The sequence below is a fragment of the Acinonyx jubatus genome, chromosome E2, assembly GCF_027475565.1.
Source record: "Acinonyx jubatus isolate Ajub_Pintada_27869175 chromosome E2, VMU_Ajub_asm_v1.0, whole genome shotgun sequence".
Lineage (NCBI taxonomy): Eukaryota > Metazoa > Chordata > Mammalia > Carnivora > Felidae > Acinonyx > Acinonyx jubatus.
Genome location: NC_069396.1, coordinates 6,724,362 through 6,751,418, shown reverse-complemented (window position 1 = coordinate 6,751,418; position 27,057 = coordinate 6,724,362). Strand labels below are relative to the sequence as shown.

Below are 27,057 nucleotides of genomic sequence, written 5' to 3'. Positions count from 1 at the left end.
CATCTGGCCTTTCTGTGTGGCTTCGAGGGAGCCTTTCGGCGGGGACGGGAAGGGGACAAGACCTGGGCCGAGGTCAGGACTCCTCTGAACGTCCCGAGCTGCTCACCCTCGGCACCGTTGACATTGGGGGCCAGACCCTCCTTTGTCACGAGGCCGTTCTGTGCGTCCGAGAATGTCCTGCGTTGCCCCTGGCCTCGGCCTGCTAGATGCCAATAGTACCCAGTCCCCCCGCCCCCAGACTAACAACCAAAAATGTCCACCAGGGACAAAATCACTCCCTGGGGGAAACCCAGGCTGCCAGTCTCTGCATCAGGGCCCTTACGGCAGCTCTCGTCCAGATCTTCTAGGACCGATGGGCCTGTTCGTCACCTGGGGGTCTTGGGAAAATGCGAGTTAACGATTTCCAAGGTCTGGGTGGGGCCCGAGACTCTGCTTTCCAGGACCTCTGGGAAACCCAGATGCTGCTGGTTTTTGGAAGCCTCTCTGAGTTCAGCAGCCTAGAACCATCCACCCGGCTGCCCGCTCACCCACATGTCCCCAGGAGGCAGTTGGAGGAGTCCAAGGAGAGACTTTGTTTCCACCCCTCTCCTAAGTCATTCGCTTTGCAGGGTTTCTTTGCCCAGTGTTACCCCAGCCCAGTGGCCCGTCGCTCACGCCCCACATCCAGCACGTTGCCTGCCTTCAGAAGGCGCTTGAGAATGTTCCTGAGTCTCCTCCTCCTCCATCAGTATCTCCACCTCCCTCACTCTGGGCCGGGCCCCTCATCCCTGTCCAGGGGACCGAGCAGCCGCCTCGCTGCCTCCCCGGTCCATCCTACACCACCTTCCTACCCTCGCTACCTGCCCTGCCTCTCCACATCCCTGCTGCCCGCTCCTGGCCCTCCTCACTTCCAGAGGCCTCTGGCCACACAGGGAAAGCAGGAGCCGTGGGCGAGGATCAGGAGGGCCCCAGACTTCAGGCCTGGCGGGTGGGCCAGCTGCAGGAGGAGACGTGCGTGTACGAGGCGCGAACGCCTGCTCCATCCCCCATCCTTCGCACCCGGGAGAGGGGGGCGGCTCACAGCAGGTGCGCCCGATACCAGATGGAAGGGGGGTCCCTGCCAGCCGTCCCGTCCTCGTCCTCGGTCCTCCTCCTCGCTCTGTCCTGCGTCACCTGGGGCTCCTCCGCCCACTGGCTTCTGGGGGAGCCTGGAGAGTGAGGCTGCCTGGCCAGGGGTTCCCCTGGGCGTCCCAGCTTCACAGTAGTTCCCTCCACAACTCTGGCTCTCCGAGGAACACCTCTCCCCTCTCCGGGTCTTAGTCCGGCTGGACCTGCCCGCTCCCGCTGGGGAACCTCACATCCTTTGCCCCCGCCTGCCCCCCAGAATGCCCAGAGTCCAGCCAGTGCCCTCCCCCGGCACAGCCGAGCCAGGGTGTGTCTTTGCTTTTAACCCAGTGGCTTGAAACAACAGAAACTTACTCTCTCGAGGTTCTAAAGACCAGGACGTCAGCAGGGCCCCGCATTGTCTGAAAACTCTAGAGGAGAAAACTTTCCCTCTCTCTTCCAGCTCCCGGGGGGGTCCTGGTGTTCCCGGTTGTGGCTTTGCCCCTCCAGCCTCTGCTGTGTCCCACACGCCAACCCCCACCCCTTCTCCAGCGAATCTGCCTCTGCTTTCTCTTATCAGGACATCTGCCATTGGATTTAGGACCCACCTGGATGACCCAGGATGACCCCGTGGACAGATCCTTAACATGATCACATCTGCAAAGACTCTTTTTCCAAATAAGGTCATAGTCACCCGTTCCAGGTGAATGTATCTTCTGGATTTGACGTTTCATTAATCCTCCTTTGATGACTGGGGTTCATCTTGAAGGCTATGAATGATAGGGAGGTTGCAATGATCGGGCTCATTTTCTAACGAAATGCTTACACCGCCCCTCCTGTGTGCCAGGCACAGTAGCAAGGGTAAGGCTTGTAGGTCTGAACTCATTTACGCCTGATACGCCTAAGGGGTGGGTGCAGATATGATCCCTCTTGGCCGATGGGGAAGTGGAGGCCAGGAGAGGGTGGGTCTCTTGGTCAAGGCCACACGGGGAGCGGGGGACGCAGCCAACCTTAGAACCCAGGCATTTTGGGAAGATCTCTCCGCTGCTGGCTGGTGAATGGATGGGGCTGGGACCAGGGCAGGGACCTTGCAAAGAAAGATTCAAGAGGAGCTTGGGAGTGAAAGTGCGGAACACGGTGCCTGGTATGGAGGGAAGGCCAGCAAGGAGTCAAGGGTAATGTTCACGTTCCTTGGCTTCTTCTCACTGGGGGCTTCGAGGGTCTGGAATTAGCACCTCTGCCTGGCAGCAGCTTTCTCAGTGACCTGCAGGGCTGGTGTGTCAGTGCCCCTGCGTTCTCCCTCCTCGTGGAGGTGGAGACTCCCATCTGTTTCCCCTGGGGACAGTCTGCTGTCCCCAGGGCTCACCAGCCTGTTAGCACTTACTTCTGCTCTCGCCCTCACTTTCCCTCATCCCATCCTGGGACCACTTCACAAATAAGCCACCTATGCTGGAATCTTCATCCCAGAGCTTGCTTCTGGGGAAGCCCAAACAAAGACGGTGGCTAACCATGCTAGGCGACAGAGGGACAGGTTACAGGGGGAGCCCCCTCCCCCACAGGCTGAGAAAGCCCTCCTAAGGAGACTGCACGGTCGCCGGGCACATCTGCCTCAGCCTCAGCCAAGCCACAAGGACCGTGCAACTGGGGACCCAAGAATCAGCTTGCACCTGTTTTCAGAGGTGGAGGTGGAAGCTGCCAGATGCTCTCACACATTGCTGGCAGGCATAGAAATTGGTTCGGCGGGTTTGGAAAGCATATCGACTAAAAGCTAACCATCCAGCCCACCCTGTGACCCCACAACCCCACTCCTGGGTATATAGACCCGGGAGAACCGAGCGCACGTGTCCACCAGAAGACACAGACAAGGGTGTTTATAGCAGCATTATTCGTAAGAGCCAAAAAGCGGAAGCAACCCAAATGTCCACGAAGAGGAGAATAAACAAACCAGGGTGGTTTCGCAGTGGAAGAGCTTGAGCGCCCCCCCTCCCCCTTCAACAGGAGAATCAATCAAACGCACAGCGACTTAGTCGTGTGATGGAATTCTGCAGAAAAAGGCCAAAAGAGCCAACTTCTGATACCCACAGTGGCGTGAATTAATTGGACACACGTTACGTGTGTGGAAGGAGCCAGGAGGGCTTGCCGGAGGATTCCATTTATGTGAAGTGCATGGACGGGCACGAGGCATTTATGACTACAGAGGTGATAACCGTGGTTACTGATGGTGCAGGGGGCGGGAGGTGTCATCGACTGGGAAGGTTAAGAGGGAAGCTTCTGGGGTGATGAAGATGCTCTACAGCTCGATCTGCAGCCACACGGGTGTTTAAACACCCCTGGAGCTTCACATTTTTAAGATTTGTGTCGTTTATTTTCTGTGTTACACACCCCCTTTTTAAAAGTGGCATCAGGTCGACACACCCCAAACATCCACCAACAGGTAATAGATGTGTATTTACAGACGATGGACTATTATCCGTCCGTAAGAAAGGATGAAGCATGGACACACGGTCTGTCGTGGATGAACCTCGAAGACATCATGCTGAGTCACCTAAGCCAGACACAACAGACCACATATTGGTGGATTCCACTTATAGGCAATAATCTAAAATAGGCAAATCTGCACAGAAAGAAAGCAGACTGGTGTTTACGAGGGGCTGGGGAGTGACTGCCTCATGGATATGGGGTTTTATTTGGGGCTGAGGAAAATGCTTGGGAACTAGATAGAGGTACTGATTGCACCATACTGTAAACGCTCTAAATGCCTCTTTAAAATGGTTTCTTTTATGTTACGCGAATGTCACCTCAATTTGTTAAAACGGCATCAAAAAAGAATTTTCTTAACGAAGAGATGGCCGCTGCTCCTCTCTGCTGTGTCTGGGTCTGGGAGGGTGAGTGGTGCCCTGGCCACCGTGACTTCTCTCAGCGCAGTGCTGGCCCGTCCTTGTGAATGTTTGTCCCCGCCTCAAAAACGCTCTACTGCCATCTGCTGGACAGTTGTCATTATACCAGTTTGCGTAGTAAATCCACACACTCCCTTAAATGTGGCATCCTCGTACAGTGCACAACGTGCACAGCTGTATGTGGTGGGATATCTGACTTTGCTTTATTTTTCAGTGTCCTCTATTCAGGTTGGGGTGGGGCCTTGAAAACCTCAGTGCTGGCCTTCCCTCCCATGCCCTCTCTAATGCTGGCTAAGGCTAGCCTGAGCTAGCCTCTCTCAGATTCGGCGGGGAGATGAAGTCCTTGTGGTTCCTGATCCACGCATCAGTGCATGGAGACCTGCCCTCCGGACACACCTCCAGAAAGGAAACCTTGCCCGGAGCACATTTGGTCATCCCCACGGCAGGAGAAGGCTGAGCACTGGCTACAACGTCTCCACCAAAGTCCTGGCAACAGACCTCTTGGCTGTTTGTGTTTCCTCTCAATGTAATGGTAGGAACGACAAGCTGTTCCTCGGAAACACCAGGCTTTGTCTCCTCTCGGATTTGCCAGGTACGAGAAGAGGCTGTTGCATCCAGTGGGAAGGAGGCTCAGGGAACGGGGCGCTGGATACACCCACTATGTCAGCTCCTCTTTGGGGCTCCCCCCAGCAGTGGCCACAGGGGTTTGCTGAAGTGGAGGTGGGTCAGTGATTCCCTCCTGGGGGGTTTAATGGAGAGCAGTAATGCATCATAAGCCCCTCCCAGCCCTGGAGTTACAGAGGCATCCGTTATGCGCATGGGGTTGGGGGTTCTTTCCCCTGGTGGTGACTGTTCAGGATAAGTCCTGCCTTATAGAAATAGGATGCAAGTCATTTATATAATGTAAATTGTTCTAGTATCCACATTTTTTAGAGAAAAAGGCAAACTTAGGGGCGCCTGGGCGACTCAGTCGGTTAAGCATCCAACTTCGGCTCAGGTCGTGATCTCATGATTCATGGGTTTGGGCCCCGCATGGGGCTCTGTGCTGACAGTGCAGAGCCTGCTTGGGATTCTCTCTCTCTCTCTCTCTCTCTCTCTCTCTCTCTCTCTCTCTCTCAGAATGAATGAATTTAAAAAGAATTTTTCTAAAAAAGGAAGGGTAGTATATCATTTACAAGAGAAAGCTTGGGAGATCATAACCATGCATTTTGGGAGGATGCATGGATGGAAGGAAGGTAAACCCAAAGGAAAGAAAGCAAAGTGGCTCCTGATGAAATGAGACATCTGACATCTGACCTATGTCGACACCAGGGTTTGGGCAAGCAGAGTCGGTGTTGGCCTTGAGCTGAAGACAGTCAAGGGTGTACCCAGGCAGCCAGGCCACGCGCAGTCTCTGTCAGAGCTCTGCCCCTCATGTTGAGGCGGGTCCCACAAGGGATCCAGTGTCCTTCCTCCCGCTGGCTGTCAGCTGGCCAGGAGAGGGAGTTGGTTCCGTAGCCTTTTGTCCACTTACTGAGCAAAAGCGTATTGCTCTGAACCTTGAAAACACTGTGCCAAGTGGAAGAAGCCAGTCACAAAAGTGGGATCCTATGCCATGATCATAGGAAAGCCCAGAATAGGGAAATCTATGGAGAAAGTTCATTACCAGTTGCTTAGGGCTGAGGGGATGGGGGACAGGCATGGGCAGAGGTTCATTTTGGAGGTGATGACAATGTTCTAAATTGACCGCACAACTCTATGCTAAAAACCGTGGAACTGTGCACTTGGGTGGATTGTGGGGCTGGCGAATTGTATCTCAACAAGGCTTTTTTTTTTCTTCTTCTTCTTCTTTTTTTTTTTTTAATGTACTGAGCACCAACTGTGCGCCAGGCACGCTGGCGACTCAGGAGTAAATAAAGCAAACGCCATCCTCCACCACATTCAGTCTGAGGGAGGAGGCAGCCATTAGGCAGATAACCCCACAAACCATTTTTCATCGCGGCGGCAGAGAGAGCTACAAGGAGGTGCAGGCGGCTGGAATGAGCGCCTCCAAGAGGGGGCGGCACCGAGCTCACGTGTCTCCACCTGCAAGAGCCGGAAATGACCAACTCCTGGGGCAGGTGGAGCAGGGAAGCGCCTTCCAAGCGGTGGGAAGAGCCGGTGCGGAGGCCCTGAGGCAGAGGCTGGCACCGGGGAGGAACGGACCAGCAGAAGGGAGGAAGACGAAGTGGGGGGCAGGAGCAGCAGGAGAGAGAGGCAAGGGGCGGAGGCAGAGTGGTGGGGGAGGGATATATGATGGTTTGGGAGTTGTTCAACTACAAACCGCCCCCCTCTGTTGTGGAGCGGAGCGGAGGGAGGCAGACGGAAGTCTGGGAGGGTGGAGGAGGGGGTCGGGGCTCATCACCTCCCGCATCCGATTCACATGCCATTCTCCCTAGGAAGGGGCTGCCTGTTGACGAAGCAGGAAGGTCGGTTTGGCCGGCAGAGGGCCATGGGAGGACAAAGGGTCACGGGGAAGCTGGCAGGCAGGTGAGACCTGGCGGGCCTGGCTCACACCTGTCGGCCTCCGGTGGCCAGGACGGGACAGGTCTGGAGGCAGGGGGGCGGCTCCAACGCCTCTGGCGTCCCAGCTGCCGCAGATCGGGGCTGGGGCTGCGCCAGGCCGGCGGGCGGGGGCGGGAGGCGGCGTGCCGGGCGCCGGGTCCCTGACGTCAACGTTGCCATGGAGACCCCCGCTTCCCTCGGCGCGCGTCGCAGCTGCCGCAGACCCCGGGGCTGGGAAGGCTCTGCAGGGTTGAGGGGAGCAGAAAGTGCGGGCCTGGGTCCCGCCGCTGCGCCCCAGAGCACCGCCCAGCGAGAGGGCGGGGTACCGAGACCCCCCCGAGGGGCTCCCCGCTGCCCTCCAGCCTGCCCCCACCCCCGTCGCCCGGACTGGGAGCGACAGTCCGGGAGTGCCTCGGCCAGAAATCAGCCCAGGGTCCTGCATGGCCCTCCCCACGGTAACACACCCAAGGGGGCACGTCCCTCCGCCCGCGCCTCCCACTCCCAGCCCCACTGTGTTGGGTGCCCTGCCCCTTCCTTCCTTCGAGGAGCATGTAGGGCGCCCCCCCTCGGTCCCCAGCGCTTGCCGTCCTCGGCGGGGACCCAGCGAGGGAGTAGGGGCGTCCTAACACCGCCGCCCGCCTGCTGGCGCCGCCCTCCCTGGAGCTCACGTAGGAAACGGTGTTTTCTTTGTCTCTAGACCTCGTTCTGTCGAATCTCTCCAGGTTCTTAAAGACGCCTTCGGGAACAGACTGGCCAGGCTGGCTGACTTCAGCCTCGCCTCCACCTGCTCTTCGTGCCTCTTCTCTTTCCCGAGCTCCTTCCTCCTCCGCGGGAGTGAAAGAAAGGGACGCCCGTCCTGCGCTTCCCGGGTCTTGCCCTTGTCCTTGTTTGCCCGCTGCTGCTTCCCTGTTGTGGCCCAGGTGTGTGCACTTGGGAGGACTGTGTGGAGTGGGGTGAGGGTCCCCAGGACGGGTTCCCCCCCCCCCCCCCACAGCTCCCTCTCCCAGCTGCTGGTCACACACACACACACACCCTGCCCCCCAGCTGCTTCCTGCTGGGGGCTCCTCACCCCGGAGCCAACCTTTTTGGTTGGGATGCTGGAAATCGCTCTTGGCGTTCCTTCCTCCCTGGTGTCCATGTGACTTCCAGAACCTCACACCTTCCTGACACGCCCTGGTCACCTCTCCCCACCCTGGCCCCTCTTACCACTTCTCTTTTCCCTGACTCCGTGCAGGGCAGGGGTGAACTTGAGACCCGGGGAGGGGAGCGTCTATCTTCTTTTCTTCCCACCCCAGTCTTCTGTTGGTGCTGGGATGATATAAGGCAAAGCAGGACCTTCGCAGCCACTTGGTAAATAAGCCCTGAGGTCTGGTCTCCAGTTTTCTGACTTTCTCTAGAATCTGGGGGACTTAGACCTGGAGGATGATTTCAAGGCTGCTGGAGAAGTCCCACTTAATACCCTCTTAAGCATTCATCCATCCACCTTAAAGACCTACTGCATGCTGGTCACTCAGCTAAGTGTGGGGATCTAGCAGTGAATAAAGACCAAAGCCTCTTTTGTGGAGCCTATGTCTGAGAGGAGTCAAGCAACAAAGTAAGAAAAAGATGTAGTGTCTTTTTTTTTTTAATGTTTTTATTTATTTTTGAGACAGAGAGACACAGATCATGAGCAGGGGAGAGGCAGAGAGAGAGGGCGACACAGAATCTGCGGCAGGCTCCAGGCTCTGAGCTGTCAGCACAGAGCCCGACGCGGGGCTCAAACTCATGGAGCGTTCTCAAGATCATGACCTGAGCTGAAGTCAGGCGCTCAACCGACTGAGCCACCCAGGCGCCCCAAGATGTAGTGTCTTAAAAGGAGAGATGTGATGGGGAAAAAGTTGAATCCAAAAAGGAGGCTGGAGAGAGTGGAGGGAAGGTGGCTAGGGAAGGCCTCACTGAGAAGGAAGGGGACATCTGGGCACAGCCCTGAAGGAGGGGAGGGAGGAGCCAAGGGATATTTGGGGGGAAGAGCATTCCAGGCAGCAAGAAAAGCCAGTGCAAAGGCCCTGAGGTGGGAGCAGGCATGGAGTGTGAGAGGAACGGGGAACGATGGTGCAGCCAGAGCAGAGTGAGCAAAGCAGGGAGGAGTGGAGAGGGCTGAGAGTCACCTGCGGGCCCTGCCAGCTGCTTGGAGGAAGTGGGTTTTCCTGGCACTCTTCCCTCTTGTCATGGCAGCTCAGCAGACATGCATCAGTACCTGCTGCCCCTGGCCCTTTGCTGAGGGTCCTCCTGTGCACCATGACATCCAGTCTCAAAATACCCTCATTATCCCCATTTTGTAGATGAGAAAACAGAGGCGCTAGCATGTCAGGTAAACCCTGAGGGATAAGAAGAGATTCATCTGGAAAAAGGTATGTATGGGGTGGGGAGGGCCCAAGGCTGTCTGATGATGGTCTCAGGGAGGAGACAGTGAGGCCTCTGCCACACAGAAGGAAAGCGGCCTTTCTGTGGCTGCCCCACTTGGCCTCCAGAAAAGCCCAAATCTTCCTGTCACAACCAGCCCCAGGGGCAGGAGGCGCTGCTGTCCCCAGACTTCCGTGCCCCAAGCTGATGGCCCTCTGAGTCACAGCCAGCAGCTTTAGCATTTGCCCTCGGGGGTGGGGGATGGGGGATGGGGGGGGGAGGGTCGGTGGAGCTGGAGAGACCTGGAGAGACGGAACCAGGTTTTTCTATCAGGCAGGCCTGAAGGGTTTGTGGGAGGAAATGAGGAGGAAAAAAATGAGGCTGGATGGACTCGGCTGGGGAAGCTACTTCGAGGGAGGTGGCCACCCTCCTGGCCAACTCGCCAAGTCCCCTGGCCTGTCTCAGCAAGTGCCATGGGCTTGATGCTGAGAAAATGTTTGATCATTCATCTGACAGGGGTCTCCTTTGTGCTGGGCCCTGTGTCCTGTGATGGGTGGGTGGGGAGGTGGCTGTGGAAAGGGCTGAGCGGATGATTCTGTGACTCCTGAATGGGTGCATTAATTACCTACCGCTGCGTAACAAATCACCCCAAATGCAGCGACTGGAAAGGAGCGTGTTTGTTTCTGCGGCTCAGGAACTCCGGAGTGACTCAGCTGGGTTGTTCCGGCTCACGGCTCGGTCCCATATGGCGGCCATCGAGATGTCAGCCGAGGCCGTGGCCTTGTTTGAAAGCTCTGCTGGGCTGGAGGAACCGACCCCCTTGTGTGACAGTGCCCCACACTGCTTCTGGCGGGAGGCCTCAGTTTCTCCTCACACGGTTGTCCAGAAGGCTCCTTGAGTGTTGTTTTATGCAGCTCCCCCTAGGGTGAGTCATCGGAGAGAAAGACCAAAGTAGAAACTAGGGTGACTGTGACCACCGGGTCTCTGATATCCCCCACCGTCACTTCTGCTTTGGGCTCGTTTGTTAGCAGCAAGGCACTAAGACCAGCCCATGCTCAGGGGAGGGAGATTAGGGTCCACGTCTTGAAGGAAGAGCATCAAAGAATTTGTGGGCGGAGTTTAAAACCATGACAACAGGAAAATGGATGGTGCACCCGCTCTTCTTCCCTGATGCTGGAATCTTAGAATAATCTCCGACCACAGCTGTTGGTGAAATCCCCCTGGGACACTTGTAGCTGTCCAAACCCCGGCCCCTCTTACTGAGCTGGTCTGAGCCGGGACTTGGACGTGTGTGGTTTTGTTGTGTGGAATAATTTTTATTTAAATGTTTGTTTATTTCAGAGAGAGAATGTGCAAGCAGGGAAGGGGCAGGGAGAGAAGGGGACAGAGGATCTGTGCTGCCAGCACAGAGCCCGATGCGGGATTCAAACTCATGAGCCGCGAGATCGTGACCCGAGCGGAAGTTGGATGCTTAACTGGCTGAACCGCCCAGGCGCCCCTGTTGTGTGGAATGCTCTTAAACTTTAAGCGTGACGTTTATGTTTCCGCTACATTATTTTTTTATTGTGGTAAAATGTGCATAACGTAAAACGGACCGTTTTAGCCGTTTCTGAGTGTGCACTTCGGTGGCAAGAAGTACATTCACGTTGTGGTGCAACCGTCACCTCCAGAAATGTTCACCTTCCCGAACTGAAAGTCTACCCCTTAAACGCTGACGCCCCGCCCCTCCCGCCTCCAGCCCATAGCGGCCCCCGCTTTCTGTCTTCATGAATTCAACTATTCTCGACCTCAGAGGGCTCCCTTGTGTCTGGCTTGACCCAGCACAGTGACTTCCAGAGCTCATGCATGCGGTACGCGTCTCAGGGTGTCATTCCCCTCATGGCCGAATAGCATTTCATTGTACGGACCACACTGTGTTTATCTGTCGTTCGGCGGTGGACATTGGGGTGGTTTTCACGCTGGTATTTTTAAGGCTCCGGAGTGATACTCATGACCCATCAGGGATGAAGGTCGAGGTCTTAGACCAGTGGTTCTTAAGCCTGGCTGAGCATCCAAATCACCTGGTAGCTGTTAAAAAAACAAGCCAATGCCTGGTGAGCATCACAGACCTGCAGACCAGCTGAATTGGATTCTCTGGAGGGGGACCCCGGAGTCTGCAAGAATCTGCAGTTACTTCCAGAAGGCCAGGGTGTGAAGACTCATTTCCAGGTCTCTGCTGCCCCCTGGTGGCAGCACCTGGGATCGTCTGCAGCACTGGCTTGCCCGCCCGGTAAGGAGTCCAAAAGAGCCAGTCCCCAGAGCCATTCCTTGGGGGGTCTGGGGAACCTGCGGGGCTCTCCCTGCCTATCCTCCCCCACTGTACTTCCTGGTTTCAGATGAGCCTATTAGGAGAAGGCACAGACAGGCGGAGGACTCCGCTTTGCTCCTTGCCAGCTATATGACCTTGAACAAGCCATTTACTTGTTTCAGGGATGTGACCACTGCTCTCCTCTCCCCCCCCCCCCCCCGCCCCATCAAGTCCCTGAGATCACAGTTAAGTATGTGTGTTAGCTTTGGGGAGAACCTAGAATTTCTTATCATTGGCTCCGCTGACAATTGGGCAGGATTATTCCTCATGGTGGGGCCATCCTGTGTATCGTAGGGTACTAAACAGCATCCCTGGCCTCAACCCACTAGATGCCAATGAAACCCCCCAGTTTTGCCGATCAACACTGTTTCCAGACATGAAGAAATGTCCCCTGGGGGGAGGGTTGCCAGACAAAAATGCAGGTTTCCCAGTTAGATTTGAATTTCAGAGAAGCGACTCACAACTTTTTGGTAGAATTCTGCCCTAAAGATTGCATTTTTACTTGCTAAATCCAGAAACCCTGCGAAACCACCTCAGTTGAGAGCCGCTGCCCTGTGAGTGCCTGATACTTGGGTAGGAGGCTAAGATACCAGATGGAGAAGAGGCAGCAGGAACGCACTGGCCCAGCCTGGCCGGGGAGGGGTGCTGTCTGGGGGCAGGCCCGGCAATGATGAGTGAGGTGAGGCTTGGGGAGAAGGGTGGCCGTGGGAGAGGAAGCTGGGCTCACAGTCAGGCCAAGTCCCTCTGGGGGCTCAGAGCCACTGATGTGCAGGGACAGGGGACACCTTGTTTCCCCAGCACCTGGGGACAGGGCAGTTTGTGGCCGACCACAAGTCGGAGTGGTTCACCCCCAGCTTCTCCCCAGAGAGAACCCCCAGTGGTGGGGAGTCAGGCCCAACTTGCTCATTTGCAAGAGGAAGAAACAGGCCCAGAGAGGGGCAGTGACTGTCCCCAAGCCACACAGCCAGCTTGTGGCCCCAAGGTGGGATCAGGCTCCTCAAGCCAGGACTTGTGCCCCTGGAGTGGAGCCTGGGTATGTTCTCAACTTGTGGTGAGTCCTCTGAGAGTTCCCAGAATTTTCCAGATGCAGAGGTACTGAAGCCAGACTTCACCCTGAGGCCGGACCACCCGAGGCTGTGGTCCCCAGCTGCTCTCCATACTACTCCAGGGGAGTGCTGGGACCCCTTCTGGGGCTGTCCCTGTCATGTCCATCTCTTGATACTGACTGATAGGGAGATGCGACATGGAGAAATGGAACAATGCTTGGGCTTGGAGCCAGACTGTCTGGGGCTGAATAGTGGCGCTGCCCCTCACTAGCTCTGACCTGAGGCAATCTGTGCCTCAGTTTCTTCGTCTGTAAACTGGGAATGATGAAAATGATACCTACTTTGTAGGGTTATTAGGATTTGATGAATTAACAAGGAGGAATGCTTAGAACGGTAAGTGGCAGGTAGTAAGGTTTACCATTTATCTTACTTCCCTCTAGACTTCTGGTGACATCAAACCTTCTCCTTCGGAAGCTGGTTCAGTGAGCTGTCAATCAGTCACTAACCCTGCCCTGCCCTGCGAGACACTGGAGTCAAGCAAGGAGCAGCCACTGCACCCTGTTGCCCAGTCACTGGGTTGATGAGTGAGACAACCCTGAAGGTCTATTGAGTTCCTGGATCCAGCCTGACCTGAAGCTAGCTCCCAATATGTGAGACAATTCCCCATTTCACTTAGGCAAGTTTGAAGGGGAGTTCTGACCCATATACCCTTTTTGCTTCATAGAGCAAGAGAGGTTCCCCCAAGGCAGCCCCCTTCTCCCATGGACCAAGCCTCTCAGCCTTGGTTTTGATCCAGCCCCACAAGGCCAATAACCCACTCTCAGGGAGTCAGAGGGAGATTCTCCGTTTGAGCTGTGGTTGGAGCTCAGAGCAACAGGAAACAAACTCGTATAAAGTACCTTGATGTGCCACATATAGTGCTGGGGCTTTGTAATAAGAATTCCCCAAGGCCACACAGCCTAGAAGTGGAATCACTTCAGTGTGAACCCAGGTAGTCTGACTCCAAAGCAGGCACGCTTCCCAATGCATCACATGGCTTATTACCTGCAGGGGGGATTTTCTGTTCCATTGAAAATTTTGATTGTAAAAACATAAAATTTACCATGGGGAGGGGGAGCAGTTTAAGTCAGCATCGTCCTTCTCAGCCAGAAGATGACCTAGAGAATCAATTACTCCAAGTGGCCTGGTGCCCTGGAAAATAGGAGGCTAGGTCCCGTTCATTCCCTCAACCCCTACTAAGTGCCTGGCAATGTTCAAGGCAGGGCCCAGTGTTTGACGTGAAACAGTGAGGAGCTTGGAGGGAGCTTCTTCTCGGGGTTCACCCCGCACCTGCACAGCCTCAAGAGGGAGCGCCACCTTCAGTCCTGTGCCCGGGAGTCTATCTGGGCCCCTCTTGGTCACTCTAGTCCCAGCAAAGTCCTGGGCAAAGAGCAGGTTCAGGGTCAAGTAGAATTTAGATGAGTGATGGAGTCCCACCCCAGCCAGAGCAGAAACTCCCAAGGCACCATCCCTGAGAAATGATTCTGTCAACAAGGTGTCCGAGGGGCACTTAGAGCACAGTGATGTACAACGTGGCCTAATCGCTGCTGTTGGGGGTCCGGGGAAGAGACTGAGGGCAGACAGACACCAGCACACATAAACCCCGCATTACTGCCTGTGGACAGTGTCCTGAAGGGAAGGGTGGCGTGGTCTGCAGGGGCGTTACCAGAATCAGGACCCCCGCTCCCAGGAGGTGATGGTTAGGCTGGCCAGCTCCTCAGAGGCCTGGAGCCTAGCACTGGCCTCCCCCGACCTTCTAAATTTTCATAACCAGGCTGCTCCCTTTGTTCCTCTAGCCCTGGGCGTGGTAGCTGCTCTGTGTCATTATTAACCCACAATACCTTTTTAGTTGACCGTTCTTTACATTCTCTCTGTTGAAAGAACCAGAGTGCTTTCCATCCCTTGGTAGGACTCTGAATGACACAGAACGAACTGCTACAAGCTGAGGAAAGAGCAGAAGGTAGCCCAGTCCAGGCAGAGGCACCTGCATGGTGTGGCCAGAGGCTAGGAGGCTGGAGGGAGCGAGGCACATTGCAGGAGCCAGGACCCGTGGAGCTGGCGGGGATTAATGGGGTGGCAAGTAGAATAAGATGAACTGGACGGGTCAGCTCTTACATGGCATGGAGTCTGGATGGGATCCTGGGAGCAATGGGGAGCCATGGAATGCAATACAGCGACTGAGTGATTTAACTTTCAAAGATTGCCCTGGCTGCCGTGAGCCTAACTCGCTGTTGGGGGCAAGAGTGGGCAGGAGCAAGATAGCATGTTAAAAGGTGCTAACTCCTTTGTTTTTTGTTTTTTCCTTTCTTTACTGCTTGGAAGGGAGGCGTCTCAAGGAAGAAAAACATGGGGGCGATTCTGGCGCAACATGATGTCACAAGATAAAGGACAGGACCTCATGGCCGCTGGAAAACTCAACAGTAAAGAGAATGCCAGGACCCTAAATAAACCCCTACTAACCCTAAGTGAGTCAGAGAAAGTCTCCACCGATGACTCCCCAGGACCGTGCGGCCACCAACAGAGCCAGCCTGCTGGCCAAAAGAAGGTAGAAAGCGCTTTCAGGCCTGCCCAGTGTCTCCTGGCGGATAAGTGTGGCCCTTACTCCCCCAGATGCCATGAGGCCACGTGGGGGGTGACGGCCCCGAGCTCCTCGCTGTCTGGCTCCCCGCAGAAAAACCCCAACTCCCAAGAAACGCCCGGGCCGGAAGCGGAAGCGCGGGTGCGTGCGTGCTGCATTCTGGGAAGTGTAGTCCACAGAGGCCGGAAGAGTCCGTGAGAGCCGTGCATTTGGGGGAAGGTAGTCCTCTAGTGGTCTGAGAGCCGGAGGCGTGAGCTGGAGTGGTTCACCTAAACCCCACGCCGTGGCGGGGGTTAACAGTTTGGGGACTTAGAGTGAATACGTAGAATTTGGTTTTGTCTCTCCCAACCACCAACACCCACGGAAGCGGAGAATAGGACCTATCCACGCTTCAGTGATGGCAAGCAGGCCTGAGTTATTCCGCCCTCGAACGAGTAAATCAGCTGCGTAACCTCCCGGAACCTTTGTTTCCGTATCTGTAAAACGGGCAGATTAATCATTCTCACTTGGCAGCTTTGATAACTCAATCAAGTAACTAGCAAGGTGCTTAACACACCTTCCTTGCTTGACAAACCCCTCTTCCCTTTGAAGCTGAGCGTGCAGAGCAAATGGATGTGTTTTGTAACCAGGAGCAAAAATTGTGCTTCAGCGGAGCACTTGGGACGTTTTCTTTGCAAAGTAGGAGTTCCTGCAAATTCCAGCCAAAACTCATAGGGGGAAATATAAGGAAATCTTGTCACCCAGAGACTCAGCAAGGACGTGTGACCTTACTAGCCAACACACAGTAAGATGTAAGTTAAAAAATGAGACGGGTGCCTGGGTGGCCCAGATGGTTAAGCGTCTGACTTGGCTCAGGTCATGGTCTCATGGTTGGTGAGTTCCAGCCCCGCATTGGGCTCCGTGCTGGCAGTGGGGAGCCTGCTTGGGATTTTCTCTCCCTCCCTCCCTCCCCACCCCCTTCTCTCTCTCTCTCTTTGTCTTTCTGCCCCTCCCGCACTCGTACTTTCTCGCTCACTCAAAATAAATAAACTTTAAAAAAATGAGACAAACTTCTGGGGCAGAGTGTCCTCGCATGTTATCAGTGGGAATATTAATGGGCTCATCCTTTATAAAGGGCAATTTATGCGGGTGCAAAGTTTCCAGTTGTAGGAATTTATCCTATAGACACACTAGACTGTTTCAAAATGACAGAAGTTTAGGAATGTTCATTGTAGCATTGTTTATGAAACATGCCTGGAAATCGTCCAGGCCTCTATGGGCAGAGGACAAGTTACAAAAATGATGGTACATCCATGCACGGGGATGCTATGTTGCCGTTAACATCAATGAGGTGTGATATCACCTGTGTAACATTCCTGCACAAAAATGTTTATCCTAAGTATATTGTGAAGAAAGTCTCAGAGAAATCCAAATTGTGGGATATTTTGCAAAACTGGCCTAGACCCTCAAAAATGTTGATGTCGTGAAAGACCAAATAGACTGGGAGATTGAAAGAGGTTAAACAGACCTGGCAGTTAAGTGCACTGGGCAATCCTTCATTGGAACCTGGATTCTTAAAAAGGACATTTTAATCAGACACCTTGGGAAATTTGATTGTGGACCATATGTTTGATAATAGCAATGTATCAATGTTGACTTTCCTGAACGTGATCGTTGTATTGTGGTTGTGTAGGATAATGTCCTTAGCAGCTATCTGCTGAAGTATGTAGCATTGAAATATTAACCCTTGGCTCTTGGATAGTTTAGAAAAAAGAGAAACAGGTAAAGCAAATGTGTTGTGTATTAACAGTTGTTGAATCCAACTTTAAATATATGGTTTTTCATGTTCCTCTTCTTGCAACTTTTTTTATAGTGTTGAAACTTTCAAAGTAAACAGTAGGCAGCAAAAAGAACGAGAAAGCTCCATATGCACTGATGGGGGAAAAGCTTCAAGAAATGGGTAAGATTTTTTTTTTTTTTAAGCAAGGTGCAGAGGTGGAAATGCACAAAACACCCGGGGATTGAGGACACAAAAAGGAGATGACAAAGGTTGCCTCTCGGAAGGGTATCTGGGGGTGGGGGCGGGGGTGGGGGGAGTGGGGTCAGAAGTGGGAAGACTTGCCTCTCGCAAGTGCCCTTTTAGACCTTTTGAGTTTTGTATCATGTCCATTCAGATAAAAAATTAATAATAACTTCGAAGAAGGCTGTTACTGGGAAAGCACTTGTGGTCAGGAAACCCCAGACTAGGCTCCCCAGCTCCACAGCTGTAGACCTGTTGGGAAACCCAAAACAGAAGGAAGGAAAACCAGTTACTTTCACATCCTTTCCCACATCTGATTCTCATCACAACCCAGTGAGTCAGACAGGTTTTATTTGACCCATTTTATAGATTAGGAAAACTGAGGACCAGAGAGTCTTAGCAACTTGTCTGAAGTCATCCAGTGAGACACTATTAGAGCTGAGATGGAAACTGAGTCCTTCCCAGTGACCCAGCCTGGCTCCTTCCCTCCTGCAGGTGACCGCTCCAAGCTCTAAGGGTTGGATGTAGCAAGAGAGAGCCCAGGGTAGGAGGGCAAGGGTGGGGTTGACTTCCAGGCTCTGGGTGCTCACTGAAGCTCAGCCCAGTTACCTTCCCACTGTTGCTTTTACACGGGGCTGTCCAGGCAGGAAGCAGAAGTCAACCCTGGGCACCCAAAGCATAGGCTTGATTTACATGTTCATGGGCAACTGGTCTGAGACTTTATTTTGGGGACCAAGAGCTAACTCAGCCAAAGAGCCTCTTCCCTGAGCCCATCTGGGCTGCTTTTTACCATCTGTGTATCTTTTTTTTTTTTTTTTTTAAGCTTATTTACTTTAAGAGAGAGTGAGAGCGAGCCTGCCCAAGCAGGGGAGGGGCAGAGAGAGGGGGAGAGAGAATGCCAAGCAGGCTCTGCACTGTCAGCTTAGAGCCCGATGCAGTGCAGTCTTCGATCCCATGAACTGTGAGGTCGTGACCTGAGCCAAAATGGAGTCAGATGCTTAATTGAACTGAGCCACCCAGGGCCCCCCTCCCCCGCCCCCCCCCCCCCACATCTCTGTGATCTTAAACAAAGTGGTCTTTTTAATAAAAAAAATAATGAAAATAGTAGATGGATATTGTTACCAAGTCAAACAGTAAAGTACTTAATGGCAATTTGGCATTTCTGTCGAAACTTAAAACACATATATATGCTTTGATATGTGATCCAGTGTTTACAATGGAAACTAATTTTTTTCTGTGAATATACCCACCCAAGTGTTCAAAGATACGTATGGAAGAATGCATTGCTTATAAGAAAAACAAAGACACAGAACTGTGAACAACCCACCAGCAGAGCCATTGCTTAATTCAAGTGGGCTCCATCCACATTGAATAAAAACAAAGACAGTGCGGGTTGCTGGATTTACTGACCTGAAAAGATGTCCACAGTATATTGTTAAAGAAAGGTCCCATTTCGAGGAAAAAAAAAAACAAGTTATAAGCATATATACACATAGAGATCTACATGTTTGAACAAATGTAGAAAAACATTTATAAAAAGTGCAAATTATTTGATTTGAATGTAAAAAGAGCATGTAATTTTCATTTTTTGAGGGATAATGAGGTTGACTTTTTTTTTTTTTTTTAAGTTGGCCACTTGTGTTTCCTCTTGTGGGAATTGCTAAAATATTACTGTCCCTTGGTCTTCTGTCACGCCAACTGGGTGTAAAAGCTTCGGGCACCACGTCTCCTAAGAGTTTCTATTTACATTGCCAGTGCTTCCTGTAGGCGGGTATTTTGGAAATGAGGTTGCTGAACTTGAGGCAGAGGACGTTCATTCTCAGTCTTTGTGTCATGAAGTGTCCTGTGGGATAAAGGGCTCTGAGAAGTGAAGGCGTTTCCTGCCCAAAGCACGGTTGCAATGTCTTCCTTTCTTTCGATTCTAGGATCTTGCAAAGCGTACTCTTTGGCTCTTGGTGGACGTGGACGGTGTGAAGGTGGAGGTACTTACAATGTTTGAAGAGGGGGGGAGTGGGGAGCAGAGATGGACTGCCAAGGTCTGGAGAGGGTGAGGTGGCCAGGGGACACCCTAAAAGGAAAGGTTCCGGAGGCACAAGGTTTAAGGAGGCCCTCACTCCAGACGTCCCGCTCGGGTCCCAGCCCTGTTGACTGCTTCTTGATGACAGAACAGAAAATCTGTAACAGCCCTTGCACTGGTGGGCTAGTCGTCACTGGTGGGTGACGGATGTTTCTTCAGAGCTAGACTCGAGATGGTGTTGGCAGACCGAGGCCACCACGGGGGCCAAGGCAGCAGAGTCAGGGCTCGGCTCCCCAGGCAGTGCCCCAGACCCCTCGTGCTGTGCTGTGTTGCGTGTTGAAGGGTTAGATGACGCCATGGAGGGCAGACGTCTGGACAGATGGGACTCAACCGTTCTTGTCCTTGAGTTCTTTCTGATTCTCTCTCCGTGTGTGGAGCTGCGTGGCTAAGGGTTTTCTCTGCACCTACCCTGGTGCCCAGCCTCCACCTGCTACCGGCCGCAGGTCTGGGCTCCTAGAGAAGGAGGTCCCCCGAGGGCCCTGGGGCCTCAGAGATTGCCTTGACCTCACAGAAGCTGCGGCTTCTCAATCTTTCCTGCACCCGGGGCACTGCATTTTGGCATTCCGCAGCTCACGCCTCTTGAGTTCATACCACAAACTTTAGAGGTAAGGACTGTGTTATCCCCATGCTGCAGATGAGGAAACCAGGGCCCAGAGAGGGGTAGCAACCTGTCCCTGACCACAGAGCTAAAAAGCAGCAGAGTAGGGATTTGAACTCCCAACTCCAGAGGCACGTTCTTCACCATGATGCCCTGCTCCTCCATTTTCAAGGACCACGAGCCTGCTGAGTGCTGGCCGCTAGGTTGGGGGTTCCCACTGTCCCCTGGACCTCGGGGGCCCCCAAGGCTGGAGGCCCGGAGGCCCTCTGAATTCTAGAGTGTTTTCAGGACATCCCTGGAGGGGTTAAAGCAGGTTGCGGTCTTAACTTCCCGGGGTGGGAGGTTCCCAGAAGCCCAGGGCAAGCTCGGCCCCTTTTTCCTGAGGGGAGGGGGTGGTGTGAGTTGGGACACGTCCTCTTTTAAGGTTCTTTCTTGCTGCTTCTGACCACTTCCTCTTTTCCCTGGGGCGGAGGCAGGCTGTGGCTGCACTAATGGCAGGCATCCCAGCAGTGGCCCAGTGGCCGAGGAGGCCTCTCAGTCTCTTCTGGAAGGGCTTGCTTGGCTGGGCGGTGGGCACTTCTCTGCCTGGGCTTCCATCCCCTCCCCGCTGCCGCCAAGACCCTCCCCTGAGTCCCACCCAGAGAGCAGAGGGTGGGGGGCTCCCTGAGCTCTCCCTCAGCCAGACGGCTGCACACCCTCCATTCAGGCTCCACTTGGGCTGAATCTGCTTCCAGCAATTTCCATGGAGGACGTGGCCCAAGTTCAGGAACCCTGCCTGGACAGCCACACCCCTCAGGATGCTCAGGGAGGTGAGGACCCCAGTTCTGGGTAGAAGGCCCAGCCTAGCACCTCAACCATGAGTGCCCCATGTGGGCAGGGGAGCTGTGGCCTGGGAAGAAGATGGGCATTGAGAAATGTGGGTTCCAGGCCTGGCTCTGCCGCTTGTCGGCTGCTGTGCTTACCAGGTTGCTTTTCTTCTTTGACCTCAGTTTCCTCATCCATGCACTGGACATAAATAACACTTCAAAAGGTTGAAGAAACAAATGCAGTGCTACATGTATCGTGCTAAGCAGAGAGCCTGGTACACGGCCAGGATTTAGTGTCTTGCGTGTTACTGGGCAGAAACTGCAGCTGCCCTGAGCCATCCAGGATGCACTCCCCCCTCCCCCCAGCCCCTGCAGAGGAAGGCCGGTCACAGGTCACAGCTCCCCAACCCTGTTTCCTGCCTCCACCCTGTCTCCACTCCTTTCTGCCCCAGTAGCCCCCAGCTTCCCACTTGTAGCAGGTACAGCCCTCAAGTTCAGGTGGACAGGACCATCACCTTTCCTCTGTATCCTGTAGCCTCCCCACCCCATCTAGCCAGGTTGGTAAAACATCGACGTCAGTCATCGTTGGGATGTGCCCAGCCGAGTGTCGTGCCAAAGCCTTGGGTCATCGTTTCTTTTTATTGTGGTGAAATACACAGAACATGAATTGAGCCACCTGTAACGATTTTTAAGGGTATGGTTCCATGGCATGAAGTATATTCACACTGCTCTAGAAACGTCGCCACCACCCATCTCCAGAACTTTCTCGTCTTCCCAAACTGAAACCGTGTCCCCGGTAAACCATGGCTCCCCATGCCTGCCCCCAGCTGCTGCAACCCTTGTTCCACTTTCTGTCTCTAGAATCAGACTGCCCTCCCTGCCTCTTATAAGTGGAATCATGCAGTAATTGTCTCTGTGTGACTGGTTTGTCTTCGATTAGCACGGCGTCCTCAAGGTTCACCCGTGTGGGGGCACGGGGCAGAATCTCCATCCTTTTTATTTATGTTTGAATAATATTCCAGCCTATGTCTAGACCCCATTTTGCTTGTCCACGTATCCATCGGTGGACACTTGGGTTGCTTCCGCGTCCTGGCTGCTGTGAATAATGTTGCTCTGCACGGGGGTGTGCAAATACCTGTTTGAGTCCCTGCTTTCGGTTCTTGGGGGCGCATACCTAGAAGTGGAATTTCTAGATCATATGGTAATTATGTTTGATTATTTTTTTTTTTTGAGGAAATGCCCAATGCCCCAAGGCACTGGGGAGCCCCTCTGGCCATACTGTGTACAGGGAGATAGGAAATGAGGAGCAAGACATCATAGGCTCAAATCCTGGTCCTGCCACTTCCCAGTGCTGTGACCTTGGGCGACTCACTTCATTGTCTCAGCTGTGATGAGGAATGAGAGCAGCGCCTCCTGGGGCTGTGGTGGTGTTGAGAGCACATACTTTGGATGGTGCCTGGCGCACAGGGAGCCCTAGTGATGTTAGCTGCGCCTCGTGGTGCATCTGGACTCCTCCAGAGATCTGATCCTGCAACCTCACCGCTTCTGTGGTCCCACGCCAGCCTGGCCCCTCCATGGAACATGCCTTTGGAGCCGGCCCTGCTTCTTCCCCAGGACTCCAACTTCTTTCCCCCTTTTGCAGGTCCCTGGGAATCTCTCCTCATTGAGGGAGTTTCTCTTTCCCTGTCCGTCTGAGGCTTATGCTCTTGAAAACAAAAGCCAGAAAGCAATGCCTCAGGCTAACCCTGCGAGAGCCTGAGCCAGGACCAGAGGGGAAACCAAGGACACTGACCAACAGGTCAGCATGGGCACAGGCGAAGAGGACCCCTTTCTTCTTTCCTTTGACCTTGGTCATGCCATTCTCGATGGCTGGGTCCGGTCTAGGCCCCGTGTTTTGGGAAGGATGAGGAGAGCTGGGAGGGTCACTGAGGACCGCCCACAGGCATGATTACAGGGACGGGGACGAGGCACTCTGGACTGAGATGAAAGGAGCGGTGGTTTGGCACTTTCAACTCTAGGGGAGTCAGCCGGAGGGTTCCGGTCAGTGAGGGGTGGCTGTGGAGATGAGATTACCCCCCTCGCTGGGCCAGCAGCTAGGGCTCCCGGGCTGAGGCCGGCACAGTCCCACCTCTGGTTGAGGCCAAGCTGGTGTGCGGCTGTGTCCGGCCAGCTTGCCTGGTCTGCATCCCCAGCCACCCCAACCCCGACCCTTGCTCCCGGGAAACTACTTCTGCTGACCGCGGATGATTCCTGGAGGAAGGTCAAGGCAAGACCTGGCAGGCTGAGGGCTTTGGTCCTGGGCGATCACACCTGGAGGTTGGCCCAGCTGTGTCACCTCCACCTGTGACAAGAGGGGACAGAGAAACCTCCAGGAAGCCCCCCACACCTGGGACATTCTCTTGCTGTCCCATCACCTTTCCTTTCCTATTCTGTCTTCTCTGTTCCTTTCACCTCGTACCAACTGGTGCGTGACTTGGAAATTCACAAAGCAGTGCACTTTTCACCATTTATCAACACCCAGAACCTGGTGAGGAGCCAGCACTCAGTTTCTCTCAAGTGGGCTTTAGTGAAGGGCTTTTTTCCGTGGCCCTCTGGCAGAGCTCACAATGGGGACCCCTACGACATGCTCCCTAGCATTGTCAAAACCAGTCCTGTCTTCACTATTTGCAGACATCCCCAAAGGGGCGCTGATATCTGTTCTGGGGCATTAAATAAAATATGCTGTGAAGGTTAAGTAGGATAACATGTGGAAAATTCCTGGCACATTATGGTTATCAGGAAAAATAGTTAGCATTTTTTATTTTTAAAAATTATTATTATATTAAAAGGGAGGACAATATTTATTGAACACCTACTATGTCCCGGATACTGAAATGTTGGAATCCTGCGCTGGGAGTCAAGCTGACTTTCCCGGCCTACGTCAGAAGCAGTGACCCCCACAAAGGTCACCATCCCAGCAACAATACAAAGTGAGGGAAGTATAGGGAGGGGAAGGACCAGCCGTGTGTCCTTAGGCAAACTGCCTCACCTCTCTGAGCCTATTTCCTGACCTGTAAAGAGAGGCTGGATATCCTCCCTTCCCCTTCTGCTGGAGTCAGGGGTCAGAGGAGGTAAAGCCTGTGCCAGTCTTGGCAACCAGGAAAGTGCTGCCCAGCGGAGCAGACTGGCAGCTCTCAGTGGGAGACAAGCCCATACCTACACCTTTAACTGAATTCCCTGCTCTCAGCTCCTGAAAGCCATCTCTGCAGGCTTGGGGAACACCCCTCAGGGACACTAGAACTGTGCTCTTCTCCAGGGCCCATTAGGAAAAGAATGTTCTACAAGTCCACCCAAAGGTGGTCATTTCTCTGGTGACCCCCTTGTGGCCATGCCACACTTTCATCTGTCCCATGCCCTGACTGCAGGCCAGTTGATGTGGTGTGTTTCCAGGGAGACTGGGGAAGGTGACAGCATTTCTGGGAGGAAAGATGGGCTTGTCCAGGGGCACAGTGGGATTTCCGAGGTTGGTGCTGAAGCTGAGTGGTAGAGCCGTGGTTATAAAGAGCAGGTTTGCCAAGCCGTGGAGCAGTCGGGGAGGCTGGGTGGATGGGCAGAGTTTCCCCTGGAGGCCAACTGGCTGACTTGCCATTGTCCCTGACGCCTTCCAGACAAGGCTTAATGGAATGGTAGGAATTTGCTGCTGGTCTGTATTGTTATTGCCAATGTCCATGGGGTACTTATTCTGTGCTACTGAGAAGGTTACCTCCTGTAATCCCCAAACAAATTTATAGCGCGGCTGCCACTATTATCCCCATTTTACAGGTGAAGAGGCTGTGGTACAGAGAGGTTCAGTATTTTGCTCAAGGTCACACAGTGAAGGAGCCAAGCCTGGAGTCCAGCCCAGGTCATCTGAAGCCAGAGCCCGTGCAGATGGCCATGCCATGCACCGTCACGGGCCAGGGAAGGACAAGCAGAGAGCTGAGTAGGGGAAAGAAGGAAGGTAATCCCTAGGTCCCAGGTCCCACGTGAACCTTTCACTGAGATTGGTGCTGAATAGTGACAGACGTCACTAGAAGGGTGTCACTGGCTCTATTTTAGCGATGAAGAATGGAAACACAGAGGGGTTGAGTTGCCCAAGCAAGGGGACTACACTTTGAACCAGATGTGTCTACACTGCGAGCATTGCTGTTTCGGTGACCCCACCACCTTATCTTGTTTCTTTGGCAGTTTGTTCCAAGTCTGATCTGTCTTGGGAACCTTGGGACCTGGAGCCCAGGCCTGGAACAGACATACCAGACCTCTATACATGTTTTCTGAAATAATGTAAGAGATCCCAGTTGTTTCACTTGCTGCTACTTTGGGCGAGGGAGAGGAAGTGTGGTCGGAGGTGTAGTGACCTCGCATCTTTTGTGAGTGGATGTTTGCTGAGCCTGAACCCTGCTGAGATGAAGAGTTTGGAAAAGAGAATCATGTTGGAGCAGGTGTATCTCCTTTACTTTGGGGGAGTTAAAGGAAAAGGAAAGCTCTAGGAAAGACCCAAATTGAAAATTTCTCCCTACCTCCCTTCCTTCCATCTATCCATCCATCTATCCATCCACCCACATATCCATCCACTCATCCATCCATCCATCCACCCATCCATTCACCCCCCCACCCACCCACCCATCCATCCATCCATCCACTCATCCATCCATCCATCCATCCATCCATCCATCCATCCATCCGTGCATCCACCTGTGCATCCACTCATCCATCCATCCGTCTGTCCATCCATCTATCCATCCATCCATCCATCCATCCATCCACCTGTGCACCCACATATCCATCCACTGATCTTTCCATCCATCCGTCCATCCATCCATCCGTGCATCCACATATCCATCCACTCATCCATCCATCCATCCATCCATCCCTTTATAAATCTCTATTAGTAATATGTTGCTCCCTCACCCCCAAAACTTTGTGGTTTAAACAACAATAGTAATTTATTATCATGGTTTCTGAGGGTCAGGAATTTCAGGAATATTTGGCTAGTTAGTGCTAGCTATTGGTAGGAGGTCTCAGTCCCTTTCCACCTTAACCTCTCCAGAGAGCTGCTTGAGTGTCCTCACAGCATGGTGGCTGGCTTCCTCCCAAGACAGCAGCCCAAGGGACCAAAGAGGAAGCTGTGATGCCTTTTATTTCCTAGCCTCACACGTCAGACATTGTCCCTTCCCCAGAATTCTGCCAGTCATAGAGTCAGCTCTTGTTTAGTGTTGGATGAAGCAACACAAGGGCATAAATCCCAGGAGATGAGGCTCATTGGGGGCCATTTTGGAGGCAGGCCGCCATCATCCATCCATCCATCTATCCCATCAATCCTTTTGTCATCTGTCCATCCATTCAATCAATAAACATTTGCTGGGCTCCAGCTTGTGCCAGGCCCTGGACACAACACACATACACCCCCAAACCCAACCCAAAACCAACAGAAAAGAGGAAGCCTCATACAAGAAAGCCATTGTTGGACATTTCCTCTCATTTTCTACATTTTTAAGCAACTTCACTGAGATACAATTCACATACCACACCATTCTCTCACTTAAAGTATACAATTCAATAGGTTTTGGTCATGGAGTCATGAAGCCATCACCACAATCACTTCTAGAATGTTTTTATCACCCGAAACCCCTGCTCCTTTAAGCGGTCACTCCCCATTTCCCCTTTTCTGCAACCACCTTCAATTACAAACTTACTCTGTCTCTATAGATTTGCTTATTCCGGACATTTCATGTAAATGGAATCGTAAGCCATGTGCTCTTTGTGACTGGCTTCTTTGACACAACATGATGTTTCCAAGGTTCATCCATGTTGTAGTGTGCCTCATTGTCTCATTGTGTTCCTGAATACATTCCATTGTAGAAGCAGACCACGTTTTGTTTACTCACTCATAAGTTGGTGGACACCTGCCTTGGGTTTCCACCATTTGGCTGTTATGAGTAATGCCGATGTTAACATTCGTGTGTAAGTTTTTGTATGGATGTGTGTATTCAGCTCTCTTGAGTCTAACACCTGGGAGTGGATGACTGAGTCATATCATAACCCTGTGTTTAACTTTTTGAGGAACTGCCATACTATTTTCCAAAGCAGGTGCCCCATTTTACATTCCCACCAACAGTATATGAGGGTTCTAATTTTCCCCTCATCTTGGTCAAAACTTACTGTCTTTTTTTTTTTTTAAGTTTATTTTGGGAGAGAGAGACAGACAGAAGACACGAGCAGGGGAATGGCAGAGAGAATCCTCAGCAGGTTCCGCACTGTCAGCACAGAGCCCGACTTGGGGCTTGAACCCACCAACTGTGAGATCATGACCTGAGCAAAAATCAAGAGTTGGACACTTAACTGACTGAGCCACCCAGAAGCCCCTGCCTTTTTTTTTTTTTTAAGTAAGCTCTATCCCCAATATGGGGCTCGAATTCATGACCCTGAGATCAAGAGTCGTATCCTCTAATGACGGAGCCAGCCAGGCATCCCTGTCACTATCTTTTTTTATTTTTGCCGCCCTGTGTGAAGTGGTGTCTCATGTGATTTCATTTTGCGTTTCCTAGATGGCTAGTGATGTTGAGCATCTTTTCATGTTTTATTGGCTGTTAGTATGTTTGGAAAAAATGTCTGCTTGGATTTTTTGCCCATTTTTAACTGGTTTATGTGTCTTTTTGAGTCA

At 52.9% G+C, this 27,057-nt stretch overlaps 1 long non-coding RNA gene across 1 annotated transcript; it reads left to right on the top strand.

Annotated features, from left to right (window-relative positions):
* Positions 1-11,178: 11,178 nt before the first annotated feature.
* Positions 11,179-25,011, top strand: LOC106984013 (uncharacterized). Its single transcript, XR_008293442.1, has 5 exons — positions 11,179-11,911; positions 12,719-12,928; positions 14,644-15,686; positions 16,748-16,834; positions 18,820-25,011. It is a non-coding gene; the product is annotated as an uncharacterized LOC106984013 (long non-coding RNA).
* The last annotated feature ends 2,046 nt before the right edge of the window (positions 25,012-27,057 follow it).